General features: G+C 42.6%; 1 protein-coding gene across 5 annotated transcripts in view; it reads right to left on the bottom strand.

Annotated features, from left to right (window-relative positions):
• The window catches only part of Nfib (nuclear factor I B), a 215,666-nt gene that overhangs the window by 104,078 nt on the left and 98,706 nt on the right, over nucleotides 1-12,882 (bottom strand). Inside the window, exon 1 of one of the 5 annotated variants that reach the window (XM_041651813.1) lies at nucleotides 2,724-2,775. The exons of the other annotated variants lie outside the window; for them this stretch is intronic. The gene's annotated coding sequence lies outside the window, so the exon portion shown is untranslated. Of the gene's footprint in view, nucleotides 1-2,723; nucleotides 2,776-12,882 lie in introns of those variants that run through there. 5 annotated transcript variants of the gene reach the window in all.

The raw sequence follows: 12,882 nt of genomic DNA, 5'->3' as shown, positions 1-12,882 counted from the left end.
CTCAGAGTGCCGAAACTTAAGGCAGAAACATGACAGGGACATTGGAGAACAAAACAGGCATGGCCTCAGGCACACGGACCGGGCTGTCGCACAGTATGGCTAGCACAAGACTCCAAGGTGAAGGCCAGAGCATTTGAACCCAACCCTACACTGTGGTCAAGTTCAGTGTTGTCTGCTGGTGCAGACAGAGACTTGAGTAAGTCAAGGATTGATCACCTGGGCTTCTGCCTTCCAGGCCTTAAATGTACAGAACGCAAAGACGCCATTCGGGTCACTGTCAAGATTGCTAACTTTCTACAGTGTGTTTTCAATTAAGTAAATAAAATGTGGGAATTAAATCAAGATTGCATAATATGTTTTTGATTTGTAATCTCATTTAAATTAATTAACTGACTCAATCCTTGTTTAGTTTTTAAACTGGCCTAGTTATGGAAAGAGTCCCCGGGAGCAAATCCAGTTTTCTATCTCTAAAAACAAGGCCGAGCAATCTGGCCTACTTAAGAATCGAATTGAACGCACCAGCGTAATGTAAACACAGAGGCAAGAGTGTGAGTGTGGAGGAGGAGGAGTCCTATGGCACGATGTTGACTGAAAAAATAGTTCTCACACTGGAGAGAAATAAACTAAAGCATTATTTATTCAAAACATTTCTTTCTCAATTTTATGAAGATTGCATGTTTGTTAGAAGCAAAACATTTCCAGCTGGATTTTAAGTTTCTGAAGAGAGCTGTACAATTTCTAATCTCCCATAAACGCTGCCCGTATCTCACAATATTCCATGAACACGCCACCGTGTACTTCAAGGAACAAGTCCAGTGTAGCTGGCCACAGAAAACCAATCAAGTCCTTTCCAGAGACCTGGCCAGATCCAGGAAAGGATGAGATGGCTCTACTGGCTCCCAGCTGGGGGATGGCTTGGATTTCAGTGACAGCAAATAATACATTCTGCCCCACTCAGTAGCCAAGACGCAGGCATTCTGAGAAAGGCATGTGGAGTGACCTGGAAATGAAAGGTGGAATGTCCCAAGACTCAAAATCATGGAGGAGAATTTAAAACTAAATGCTGAATTTCAGCAGAAAGCAAATCAGTGTTTATGTCCTTGGTCTGAAATTCTGTTAAGAAGAAAGTATGGAAAAATAAATGCTACTTTCCCCGGAGTCCCCGTCAGTATTTGTTCCCTGCCTGCAGAGGCTCCCATGTCTGTTTTGGCATGCCCCCAGTTTTTCCTGCATTATTTTAAATCTTATACGTCACACTCTGCCTGCAATTGTCTCCCGTGCACTATGCCATTTCATGTGTTTTCCCCAGACTTACTATCGTTTATCCAGGTTAAAATCAAACCAACACAGACTTTCCAATGTTTCACCTGTTATCTGTGTTCCCACAGCAGGACAAGCTCCTTCACATTGACCTCCCTCGGCCATTTATACTCTGACCCTAAGCAAACGACTGCAAGCCAGAATCGGCTTTCTCCTTGCCCACTAACTAGACTAACTAACACCAAAACTGGATTAAAAACCAGCGATGGTCCATGCCCGTAATCCCAGTAACTGGGAGGCTGGTTTAAGGGTTGAGAGGTCAGTTTGGATTACTTAGTGAGTTCAAGGTCAACCTAAAAAACAATAGGAGACCTTACCTCAGGAACAACAAGACCACACCAGGAGGGAGAAGTGCCCTGCTGCCTTTAATACCAGCACTTGGGAGGTGGTGGCAGGCAGATCTCCGTAAATTCAAGGCCAACCTGGTCTACTGGAGCTAGTTCCAGGACAGGCTCCAAAGCGACAGAAACAAAAAGAGGAAACCAAAGGAAACAACACTGGTTAAGGAAGACATCAGGACTTAAGTCTGAACTGCTCCTAAAGGGTTTAGAAAGGTGGCGAAGGAGGGGTGGAAGACACTTCATAACACTGACAAAAAGAAAGGCTACAAAGTTCTTAAACATGTACATTTTTTAACTACTATCTATCAAACCATACCTGATAAGCCTTCCCAGTTTCCCTCTGGAGTCCTGTCAATCAGAGTAATGAAGGACTGGGTCAGTGTCCGTGTATCCTGCTACATTTTAGACCCATGGGATCGAGACCCACCTGAGTTTTGTTTGCAGCTCAGCACACAATAGATGCTCAATCATATCCGCTGAACGAACAGTTCTCTGGGAAGCAAGACTGAACATTTTTGAATACTAATGAGAGTCGAGTCAGTAATAACCATAAATTTAGGCTGTTTTTTTACCTACATATATTTTCCTTTTTAAGTGTCTGCAACTTCTCTACAAATACAATATAGCAGTTAGTTCAGTCAATGATTCCAAAGTCCTATTTGACCTTTCTCAGTGCTTATTATAGGCAAGTTCTCTAAAACATTTTTTACTTGGATAAAAATGTCTTCTTGTGGTAAGCCTTGTGATAATCAGAACGGGCTGACGCAGCCATCAATCCCAATACAGAGGCAGAGGCAGGCAGATCTCTGAGCAGGAAGCCAGTCAGGATTATACTGGGAAACCCTGTCTCTCAAAACAAGGCTTTGCCAAGTCATTAAAATGTTTATGTTTAAAACATTATATGGAGCTTATAGAAAAGATGATGGGCTTACATATCATATCATATATTAGGAATGTGTGATTAATTACCTCTCTTTGTTTATTATTAATCATAGAACTTGGAATCATTGATCAGATGAGATACACACACACACACACACACACACACACACACACACACACCTGAAGGCGCCAACGCTGACTTGAACAATGGAGTACGGTAAGGAAGAACAGACTTCCACAAAAGGTAAAGGAGGTTCTGTCCATCCATCAACGCTTTCCGTTTCTGACACACCTTTATCATAACAGAGGAAATAACCAGCAACATCACGTGACCAGGAACCCGCTGATTGTGCCAGATAATGGCTTCAGTGTTCCAACAGTTCCTTGATAAGTGGTTCAAAGAACTTCTGTCCCTGTTTTCGGGGCAGAACCTAATTTACCAGGAAAACAAGTTGGGTAATGTGTCATTGGAACTAACGCTTTTGAAAAGTAAAAAACACAGGAGAGGAGAAAATAACCTCCTCTTGTAAATCAAGGCTGCGCGAGAGGTAAGCCACTAAATTATATTGATAAAATAATACGCAAAAAGCTAACCTAAGCTTTTCTTCATTTTTAAGGGGATATCAATATTATTCTAGTGAAAGGAATGTTTGAAAGACCTGTAAAACGTTTACAATCTAAAGTTACAGTGTAAGCTTATAATCTACAACCTTCATAAAACATGAAGATTTATTATGAGATAATATTTCAAATGATCATTTTAAGAAACGGTTTCAAATACAGATAATTCTGAGAATGTTAAGTTGCCTTTTTGTAAACCCACTGTGGAATCTACATATGGTTTCTTGGGAGATGAGAAAAAAAGATGAGGAAAGGAAGGTCCACAGCCACAGCCCTTTTAAAGAAATAGACCAAAAGAATTTATATTAATGCGAGAAACTGTAAAAATGCCCAGAATCCCTCCATTTGATCTTTAATTGAGATTCAAATTGTTGCCTCATAATTCAGCTCTATATAAGCTAAATCCAAAAATATGAAAAGAAAACAAGTATCTGCAAAACTTCCATCCATACGTCATAACCCTAAAGATAGCAGACTTTTGTACATCAGTGACATCCTGATGTGACAGGTTTAACCCGGATAACTTCCAGCTCCTTGGGGCAGACCCACCGTCCTTGGAACACAACCGTGGCTAGTGTTCTTATTTCTCTAAACCAATCGCTTATCATGCTGCCACTTCAAAACCGACACAGTCTTCCAATCAAAAAGAAAAAAGTGCATAACCTGCAGAAAAGTCCTAAAAGAACCCAGAAAACCACGTTGTTATTCGAGTTCTAGGTAGCGTGGACTACAAGGGAAGAACACAGAGGGTCCTTGCAGATTCTTGGTCCCTCCTCCTAAAGATCTTTCTTTCAGCTCTGACAACAAAAAAATTGCAGCCCATCACAGGTTGATTCTTGTTTCAAAGAGATCTAGGTTCTTGTCCTAGTTAGAGCAAACCAAATTCTTTCTGAAAACAGTCTTAAAATTTACATATTAATCAACAAGATCACCCATGGAGAATTCGTTCAGAGGACCTTTCAGTCCTGTGTCAGGTAGAATAAAAACACGGAGATTCAATTCCAACAAAGTATATAGGTGTGCAAGCTTCCTGCTTTCCTCAGATTGTTTTTCTTCTAGAGTATGCCCCCCTCCGATTCTGAGTACTGCCTTGCCCAGACCTCTTACTTGACTTTAGATGGGTTCACCAGCTGGGAGCAGTGGCAGGACCAAAGCAAATGGGAAACCTTCACGTTTCCGGTATGTGTCTCTGTATGCCCCCATAAGAAGAGGTTCGCTTTCCTTTTGCTGATTCAGGCTACCACTGGGCAGGTTCCTTCTTCTGTGCACCTATTCCTCCACACGGAATGGAGCTTGATGGATTTTTATATAATGTATGCAGTTCTAATTCCATGACCTTATATTTCTCTCAGTCACTGAGACTTTCGGCAGTGATGGACTGTGCTACCTTAGAGTGTATGGTGAAATAAACCCTTTCCTCCCCAAGTTGCTTTTGGTCATGGTGTTTCATCACAAGAGAGACCCTACTAAGACAATGTCTCCTTTGCTCACTAGCAGCCAAGTCTGTGACAATCACCACTGAACAGCATGATTTTATTCACTGAAAACTCATGCTTAGTAGGAGCTGGCAAGATGGCTCAACAATTAAGAGCATTTGTTGCTCTTCCAGAAGTTCCTGTCTCAGTACCCACATCAGGTGGTTCACAAACACTGTACACAACTCCAACTCCAGGGAATCCAATATCCTCTTCTCAACTCTACCAGTACTCACATGTGCTCCTACCCTCACCAGAACCACACATACAGGTTTACATAAGCAAAAAGGAAAATAAATCTTTTCTTTAAAAAAATGTGCTTATTGGGCTGGAGAAATGGCTCAGTGGTTAAGAGCACCAGCTGCTCTTTCAGAGGATCCGAGTTCAATTCCCAGCAACCATATGGTGGCTCACAACCATCTGTAGTGAGATGTAGTGCCCTCTTCTGGTGTATGGGCATACAGGCAGGCAGAATGTTGTATACGTAATAAAAAATAAATCTTTAAAAAAATATGCTTATTAAATCATTTTTAATTTGATTCTGAGATGTACTTTAATCAATCTGAGCACTGTATGACAAAATTTATAAATTTAACTAAAAAAATATTTATTGGAAAAAAGAAAATGAAAGTAGTCTATGTTTAGCTGAGTGTCTTCACCCCAATCCCCAGCATCCATATATACAGGGAGTTTGAAATGTTGGGCAGGAAAACTCCATTCCAAGCCCCCTCCCCTGGGAGTGGCCGCAGTCCAGACTCCACCTCCAAGAAAGCCTGCCAAATGGTGGCCTCTCTCCAGAAAAGGTCAAGACCACTCCCACAGGCTATTTAAACTGCACCCCCCCCCCCAAGAAAATGAACACGTGGTCTCCTCTTTTCCCTCTTTCCCTCTCTGTGTTTTCCCGGGGACACCCGGGAGTGCTGGCAGCCATTAAACATGGGCATCTTTTAATTCGGTCTGATTTGGTCTGATTGGGATTATTTGTGTCAGTGGAGAGGTCGGTCATTGAAGAAAAAAATACTTAACAGTTTAAATAGAAACAAAATGGCCATGAAGGATATTTAGCAACAACATCTACTTTTTCTGTTTCTCATTGTCCTGTTTACCAAGTGAGAAAGTTGTAGATTTGCAGAGAAACTAGAAAACAAACAAACAAAAAGAACCCGACCTCAACAATACAGACACAGATATATTGCAAAAGCACAAAGAACCACAGGGATGGCCCCAGACTTTCTCCGGTAAAGAGGTCTGGACACCGGCAGCCCAGCAATGTGAAGGAAAAAAGTGGGTCTAAAATTTAACCTTCTTTTAGATTACATATTTAGTAGCTGAAACCTACACTTTCATTGTAAGTTACAATTTTGAAAGAGAGCAGAAAGAAACAGTAAGTCACCCCAATTCTTCCTGTGGATTCTCTAAGCTGGTGCTGTGGAGGGCCTGAGTCAGAAGGTGTAGCCCACTTAAGCCGGACAAAAGAGGGGCAGTGAATTACTGGCATTATACTAAGGAGATAAGTGAAATTCTGAGAAATGCAATTGGCCCAAAAATGTGTGCATAAGGACTGACTGGGCAAAGAGGCCCTGACCTCCAAATTCATACAACTTATCTGAGGATTTTGCTAGAGGCCAAAATTCTATATCTGTTTTACATACACCATAGCAGACAGGACAAAATGGGACTGAAATATGACAGGCAAAGGTTTGCTCGTTCTCAGTGAAAGAAAACCCAGTATTGCCAGTTTCAAAAGTGGCAATACTGGGTTTTCTTTCACTGAGAAAGAATTTACAGTTATCTATGCCAAACCAAGAAAACCAGAATATATGGAGCTCTCAAATGACAACAAAACTTGAGGCTATAACAAAAGATAAGAGCATCTATGTCTTAAGAAAATGTTTTCCAAAATTTCCTTTGCAAAGGCAGGCTAACAAGATAGTAACAAAAATCCTTGTTAAAGTGATCTGATTTTTAAAAACGGAATAACTGGCTGGCATAATCATTCACCTGGCATGCAATAGCACTTATTCCCCTGGCCCAGGGCAAAGGCAACAGCACTGCTGAAGGATGGGTATTTCCCCTCTGCTATTTCACAAGCATGCTTGCATTGACTGCACTTCTTACTTTCTGTTTACCTGGATTAGTGTTTGGCTGAATGTTCATTAAGGCTAAGACACAACAAGAGGTGCAGAGGTGATGAGATAGTCTCAAGGCCATTATTCCTCCCTGGAGACTTCCGGGAAGGTATCTAAGTGCAATTTGTTTAGGATAAAGTGAAAAGAAAAAAAAAAAAAAGGAAACTAACCAGAGAATTTTGAAAATACAAATAAATGATTCAAAAAACTCACATGTATATTTTACCTAAGTTCACATTTTTACCACTAGAAGTCAAAAACAAACACATGTGGATTCTGAGATTCAAAATGTGGAAGAGGTTTCTTTTGCTGGGGACCAATATCAAACATAAGCCTCCGTGAACTCTGGATACTTGAGCCAAGAACTCTACTCCAAATATGTTCTCTTTAACCATAATAAAACAAACAAGAGCATTAAGATGCGGTCCTTAATTGTGTCTGCTCCCCAGGGAAGGCAGCCACCAAGGCTGCTTGAAATCAAATTGGGAGATTAAAAGTAATTTTATTCCCAATTTTCCTTGTTCCACTAAAAAGGAAAAAATAAAAATGAATCCGTCCCAAGTTCATTGTACTCATTAATGATAGATTCCTCAGTAAAACCACAAAGGACAAACAAACAAACAACAAACATGTAACCCACCCAACCCTGACTATTTAGGTTGAGTATTTGGTTTGCAGTTTAAGCAAACCTTTGATATTTGATCTCTGACTTCCTAATCTGCTCAGAATGTGCTGTCAATCTCAGGGGAGGGTTTTATATTTAGAATTACAAATGTAAAATTTCATTAATGGAGAAAACAACTGGTAGCTTGGGTCCAGTCAATGAAGAAGTTTGAAAGACCCATTCCATGGGTGGTGAACCAGCTAAGCAACAGAGCTCTTTCTTGGTTTATACCAAGGAGGTGATGAAGCTGGCATCAGGGCCTTACCAGCTCTCCAAGCACTTTCACCTACACCATCTGCAATTTCAAGAGGGCCCCTTGTGCTTGGCTCCATCAGACAAAGAATGTGTCTGGAGAACTTGCAGAGGGAGGAGATCTCACCTTCATTCTTGCTTGCAGGTGCCCTGGTGACTTTGTGACTTCAGGGATGTCACCTACCCACTCTGACCTACTCCTCTACTTCAAAGGGGGCTATCATAGAACTTTTAAAATATGTATTTATTTCATCCCACTAGGGAATTAAAGCAATGAACTTGATAGGACCTTTCTTCCCAGTGCACTTTGATCTCTATAGGGAAAGCTCCTACAAAAATAAAGGCATTGTTGTTATTATTCCAATTGAGTTATTTGGAAAGGATCATCTTGATGGAGCCCTCAGATATAGAGCAGAAAATTCTACTAAGTCCTCTAGGGGACAATTGCCTCCTGGCAATTATACCCATAACCGCATTTCCTTATTACTGTTATAAAAGCCTATAGTTCAAGGAGAGGCAAAAAGGGAGTTTAAGAAAAATGATGCTGTCTTCACTGGAAGATGCTGAGCTTGCAAATTTGGGACCCAAGGCTTTAGGTGAACTCCGAAGAACATGTGTTCTAAATTAGTAGCGTCTGTTAGTCACGTCAGAAAGCCGGGCGTCCCTGGGGCTGCAACTTTTCAGCAGAATGTAGAAGTCAAAAACGGAGGGGAGAGATTACAACAGTAACCTGGGCCCAGCTCTACAAGACGACAATACCATGACAAGAGTGGCCCGGAGCGGTGATGTTCTCTCTGCAAAGCCTGTACAGTACAGAGAGCATACAAGAAAGTACGGCTTGCGCTTAGGAGAAAAACACACGTCCAATTTTTTTATGAAAATCAGAAAAACAATATCAAGACCATGCTGAACTTTCCCCGAGTCTTCAGGCCAAATGTGACACTCCCCTCTGTCAGTCAGCACTCCATGGTCCTCAAACGGAAGGTTTTCTAGGTGAGGAACACAATGTCTTTGCGTATAAAGGAAATCGAAGAGGTGCTGGGTAGCTCAGCGGTGGAGTCCTGGCCCAGCATACAGTAAGTCCGGAGAACAACCTTCAGTACTTAAAAGAAATTAGAGACATAGAACTTCCAACGCAGAATGGGCACGACAATGCAGACACAGGCTCTGGCTGGTTCCATGTGCCACACAAAACACACACAGAAGAAGAAGCATAGGGTTTAAGAAGGAAAATTATTGAAAGGGGATTTCTTATTATTACTGTTCTAGAACAGTCAGTCTTCTAAAAAGTGTTATCCCCTGACAGTGACACAAGCTAAGCATAGGGTGATCCAAAGCGATCAACTAAAAAGGACACGCCAGACCATTTGCTGTGCAGGGACAAGAAATGTTGTCTAAGTTTGTAACCAACGGCCTCTTCAGCCCACACATTTAGCGAGTGTGAGGGTCACTGAAGAGGTTTATTAACAGCCCTGGCTCCTGAACCTCAGTCCCAATGGTTGTGACTTCCACAGCAATGTCAGGGCCAAGAAAGTGGCGCTTCCATCCTTCGGGCTCCCAGTTCACTCACCCGCTATCCTCAGGCCATGTACAGGTTGCTAATTCTTATTCACAGACGCCAAAGAGGAAAGCAGGCAAGTTCACAACTATCAAGTCCTTTAAAAAAAAAAAAAATGTAAGCCTTTAGCCAAAACCTATCTCTACACTTTTCTCTTCCTGCCATGCAGTGCATCAGGCTTTGGCCAAAGATCACAAGTAAGCTGGGAATCCTCAAAAGCAGCTGCATTCAGATCCTCCCTGAACCCTTCTGAACTCTATCACACGCCACAGGGCTGTGACCAGAACTGGAGTAGAAGCACCCTCCCGGAATGGCTCAGGGATGCGTCAGGTCCAGATCCAAGAGATCTGAGCTGACCCTAGGTTCCACGCTCGGCATTCAGTTGTACAGTTCTCTCTCACTGGAGCACAAAAGGATTCAAAGAAAACACAAATATTGCCATAGGTGACTTGAGGTTACTTGACCTTTCTGAAGGAAGGAAGATTTTTGGCAACCATAACCTGGCAGCTGTCTGGAAGGCAAGGCCGGGCACAAAGAGGAAGACAGGAAGCGGGGAGCTGGCCATGTGTCCTTGGCAGGCAGCAAGGCAGCAGGGTGAACCACCTCATCCCTGCCAAACCAGAAACAGCGGGGAAAGCCCAGCTAATTGGCAAGTCGCAGCCGGCTACAGTGTCCATCCTCCACTTGCAATGACTGATGAAGTTAAATGGAATGCCAGACCCTAATCTACTTAAACAGGATCCTCCTCTACTCTCTCAGAAACTTAATTTGCTCCTATGTGTGTTTCCCTGGGAAGTGGTAAGGCGGATCTTAAGACGGCAAGGGCTGAAAAGAGTTTAAAGGAAAAATGTTCTGGAGTCTGGACATGCGTGTGTGTGTGTGTGTGTGTGTGTGTGTGTGTGTACTTGATTTTAACTAGCAAACCCTCCACTTGCTCATTTCCACTCAAAGAGAACTGAAGTCGACATTGTATATTGAACAAGATCTCCAGTCCATCTGGAGGACTCGGGCATTTAAAAACAAATGACGAAAACCCTCTAAGACACCCAAGGAGGTGGCAGAGCCACACCCATTTGCAGTCAGCTACTGTTTTCACTCCGGCATTAGTTGGCTCAACGGGAATGGATGATGCAGCAGCATCTCACAGCTTCGGATCTTTTTTTTGCTGTTCAAGTGGGGACTCACAGAAGGGAGGGGCAGAGGAAGCTGTGCAAATAAACTGAGCCTCGATTCTGCTGCCAACAGGGTGAATCTAGGGACCTGGGCACTGAAGCATAGTTCTCTCCCTGGGGTGCACTCAATGGTTGTGCACATTTCGTTTCATTTTTTTTAATGAAATTATTAACGTCTTCCCCAAAACTCACATTAAAATTTCAGCATGCCTACTGCTTCTTTAAACACAGTAGCCAATACTAAAATTAAACTGAAAAGAAACTGTAAACACCTTCTTCAGAACTGGAGAAAGAAATACACTACAGAGGAACACACATCCACTGTTTCCTACCAGAGATTTCTTAAAGTCACAGAACTTCTGTCCTTTTAGAATTTCCTCCCTCAAAAGGAAAAGATAATGTAGAAAAAAAATAAGCAAGGACCTAGTATACTTGAGCCTGTTGTGAAGTAAATGTTCTGAGAAGCAAAACAAAAGGGAAAGCTCAGTACCACCAGGTCTCCACCTAACAGGGATCGCAGTCAACATCCAGCCACCATCAGAGTCCACCACTGCCTGAACGTCATTGTTGTCATTCCCATCATTGCTGTTATTCCCAGTCTCAAGTTATCTAGAACCTTTCAAAGGCTCCTTCTTCTTGCCTTTGGGGACCTCTTCCTTTGTCTGTGAAAGCCTCCTTTTGTGGGAGTTCTTTCTGATGTTGATGGCTAGCTCTCTCTCTACTGTGGGTCCCCCCTCGGTACTGCTATGTCCACTGGCCTACCTCCAGGTTCCCTCCTGCATCCCCAGGGAAAACTCCACCATCTCCACGTTGATAAGTCCTACTGACGTCTAGGACTCCCAACCCTTTGCTCTCACTCGAACGGCAAAGTCCTCCTTGGTGTGGCTTCTGCAGACCTTCTGCCCACTCTCTCCAGGTTAGTGATGAGAAAAGACTCCTGCTGGAAACCCCTCACCTCAAAGCCGCTCCCCCCCCCCGCCCCCACCCCCGTGTCAGCTTTCAGGTGTTGGCCCAGACCTTACCTTTTAAGGCCCCTCCCTCTTGTCTCGCTAATTGCAGGTCTCCATGCTCTTTGCCCATGTGGCTTTCATTACTGAAATGTCCTTACTCTGACGTCAGACAAACTCCAATTTCATCTTTAAAGTGCTTGATTTCTTTCGTCTGGTATACTCTTCCTGGCCCTCTCTCTGCATCGACCTAATGAGACCACCCTGCAGGGCCCACAGCACTCCGCTCCTATCTCTAAGACAAGGCTTTAACGCGGCAACACAGCTGGCTGTTCGTGTCCTGTTTCCTTCCATAACCGTGACTGGTGTGTCCTAAGGTACCTCGCACGGTCTGGGGCACCTATTTACACTGTAGAACGAGTGTTATATTAAATATCCTATCCATGGAGAAATGGTAAGAAAATCATCTGTTCCCTCAAGGAAGAAAATGAGCTACCAGTTTATCCAAACAATCAACACCCAACAATAGGATTCTGGAGCTGGTGAAAAGCTCAGGGGCAGGCCATGGGGCTAGCATGCATGAGGCCCTTGTTCAGTCCCCAACAACAAACAGAAAGCATGGAGTACCTGTAGCATTTGCCCAGCTGTGTCTTTTTAGAGGGCTGAAAGTGAACAGTGTTCTTTCCATTTATCATTCTCTTCCAGAGTTATTAAAAGACACCTTGTACGGAACACTTCAACCTGTACTATATTGATGCTCATTCACTTGAAAAAAAAATGGTTCTGATTAATACTTACAAGTAAGGTCATCTGTGGTGGTGTTCTCCAGGGGCAGAGCAGGCAGGCTCCTGTAGGTATGAGGCCGGCCTGGTCTACATAGTTAGTCAAACCAGTTACATGGTGAGACCCAATATATCTTGAAAGTCATCTCAAAAAAAAAAAAAAATCATGTGGTCATATCCTATTCAAGAACCTGGAGAAAAACTAAATGAAGGACTCTAAAGAAATCCTAAGAGGAAACACCATAAAAACTGGTTTTCCATTAAGGAAAAAAACCACATAAAAAATTCGTAACTAGGGCTGAAAAAATGCTCAGTGGTTAAGAGCACTTCCTGCTCTTGCAGAGGACCCAGGTTTGGTTCCCAGCACCAACATGGAGACTTACAACCATCCATAAGCCCAGTACCAGGGGACCCATTGTGATCCTCTAACCGCTATAGGTACCAGGCATACCTGTGGTTCAGATACATGCATATATACAAAGATACATATGTACATACAGGCAAAACATTGGAAGACAAAATTAATCTTTAAAAAAGAGAAAAAAGAAAATCATAACCAGGACAAAGTTTCCAGTAGGAATAAAGGCATAAAGGAAATCATAAATTTAAAATCTGCTTTTAAGAAAATATATCCATATCTATGGCATATGTATATATATATATATATATGAGAACTGTATAAGCAAATCACTGCAAAGAGACCTCGTGGATCATGATGTCATATTCCTTAAGTGGGGGG

This window comes from Microtus oregoni, unplaced genomic scaffold (assembly GCF_018167655.1).
Source record: "Microtus oregoni isolate MIOR12 unplaced genomic scaffold, Mior012 000005F_ref0000423, whole genome shotgun sequence".
NCBI classification, from domain to species: domain Eukaryota; kingdom Metazoa; phylum Chordata; class Mammalia; order Rodentia; family Cricetidae; genus Microtus; species Microtus oregoni.
The sequence above is the reverse complement of the archived record's forward strand: the minus strand, read 5'-3'. Positions and strand labels throughout refer to the sequence as shown.